Source organism: Pempheris klunzingeri, chromosome 4 (assembly GCF_042242105.1).
Source record: "Pempheris klunzingeri isolate RE-2024b chromosome 4, fPemKlu1.hap1, whole genome shotgun sequence".
Classification (NCBI taxonomy): domain Eukaryota; kingdom Metazoa; phylum Chordata; class Actinopteri; order Acropomatiformes; family Pempheridae; genus Pempheris; species Pempheris klunzingeri.
The window spans coordinates 262,501-265,000 of NC_092015.1; positions in this window are offsets into that span (position 1 = coordinate 262,501).

The window sequence follows — 2,500 nt, forward strand, 5'->3', positions numbered from 1 at the left end:
CTGACATATGACATAATTGATTTGACGTGTTTGTGAGGTAAATGACCATCAGAGCTGCTCTTAGCATGTTAGCTTAGCCGCTGTTGTCTTTCTACATAAATCAGCACAGAAACAGAGAGATGCTAACCACGTTAGCAGCTCTGGATCATTGGATGAAGATGACGTTATAGCTGCGGGCTGTCAGAACTGATCGACAGAACGCATTCCGAACTCCATATAAAAATCTGACATTTTAGTGTGTTCTTGTCTAAGTGACCTCAGCTACAAAAATAGTCATATATCCATAGTAACAGCTGGGAAAAGTAGCTTCTTCTGGTCCTGTCGGCGTACAAATAAACGAACATGGAATATTAATTCCAGTCAGATTTCAACCTTAAACGTTAGGAGTGAATCACACTAACCTACGGGTTGATGTTGGCGCCCAGTCACATACACGTTACGATGAAGCCAAAAATACGGTTATTCATCGACAAATCAGTAAAATAGTTAACAATATTTACCATGGCTGCTGTTTGAAAGCGCCGGATTCAAAGGTGATCCTATGGCTTCATAAAGGACATGAATTCACCTCCCACGCTGGACGCTGTGGAGCCGATGAGCAGCACATCGTCAAAACTCTGGATTTCTAATGGCTGTTCGGAGACGGCGGCTAGCTGTTAGCATCTCCTGCTAACGTTACTGCAGCAGGCGGACGGTGACGACTCCACTGCTGCAGTGCAGCCAGACAGACAGTCAGACAGACAGACAGACAGTCAGACAGACAGTCAGACAGACATGGTGCTGCCCCCCCCCCCCCCCCCGTCTGTGCTCCTACCCTCCCCGCTCAGGATGCTCTCTGTCCGACTGGCTCCCAGAGAACCTGCCGTCAGTCCGTCAGGACGTCTGGCCGTGAGCCCCGGACCCCCCCGGACCCCCCCGGTCGGAGGGAAGATGTCGGCGGATGGAGCAGACTGTCAGCTGACCGCAGCCTGGCCGCGTTCCGTTCAGAGCGAGCAGCCTCCTCTACACAGACTCCTGCCGAAACATCATCATCACCACCATCACATCATCTTCATCACCATCACCATCACCATCACATCATCTTCATCACCATCACATCATCACCATCACCATCATCATCATCTTCATCACCATCTTCATCACCATCATCTTCATCACCATCACCATCACATCATCTTCATCACCATCACATCATCACCATCACCATCATCATCATCTTCATCACCATCTTCATCACCATCATCTTCATCACCATCACCATCACATCACCACCATCATCACCATCACATCATCTTCATCACCATCACCATCACCATCATCTTCATCACCATCACCATCACATCACCACCATCACCATCATCTTCATCACCATCACCATCATCTTCATCACCATCACATCATCTTCATCATCACCACCATCACATCATCTTCATCACCATCACCATCACCATCACATCATCTTCATCACCATCACATCATCTTCATCACCATCACCATCACCATCACATCATCTTCATCACCATCACATCATCTTCATCACCATCATCATCACCATCACCATCATCATCATCTTCATCACCATCACCATCATCTTCATCACCATCACCATCACATCACCACCATCACATCATCTTCATCATCACCACCATCACATCATCTTCATCACCATCATATCATCATCTTCATCACCATCATCTTCATCACCATCACATCATCATCTTCATCACCATCATCACCATCACATCATCATCTTCATCACCATCATCTTCATCAACATCATATCATCATCTTCATCACCATCATCTTCATCACCATCATCTTCATCACCATCACATCATCATCTTCATCACCATCATCACCATCACATCATCTTCATCAACATCATCACCATCACATCATCATCTTCATCACCATCATCTTCATCTTCATCACCATCACATCACCATCACATCATCTTCATCACCATCACATCATCACCATCATCACATCATCTTCATCACCATCATCACCACCATCACATCATCTTCATCACCATCACATCATCTTCATCATCACCACCATCACATCATCTTCATCACCATCACATCATCTTCATCATCACCACCATCACATCATCTTCATCACCATCATATCATCATCTTCATCACCATCATCACCATCACATCATCTTCATCACCATCATCTTCATCACCATCACATCATCATCTTCATCACCATCACATCATCTTCATCATCACCACCATCACATCATCTTCATCACCATCATCTTCATCACCATCACATCATCATCTTCATCACCATCACATCATCTTCACCATCACCACCATCACATCATCTTCATCAACATCATATCATCATCTTCATCACCATCATCTTCATCACCATCATCATCATCACCATCACATCATCTTCATCATCTTCATCAACATCATCTTCATCATCTTCATCATCTTCATCAACATCATCATCTTCATCAATATAAAAACCAAACAGGACGTTT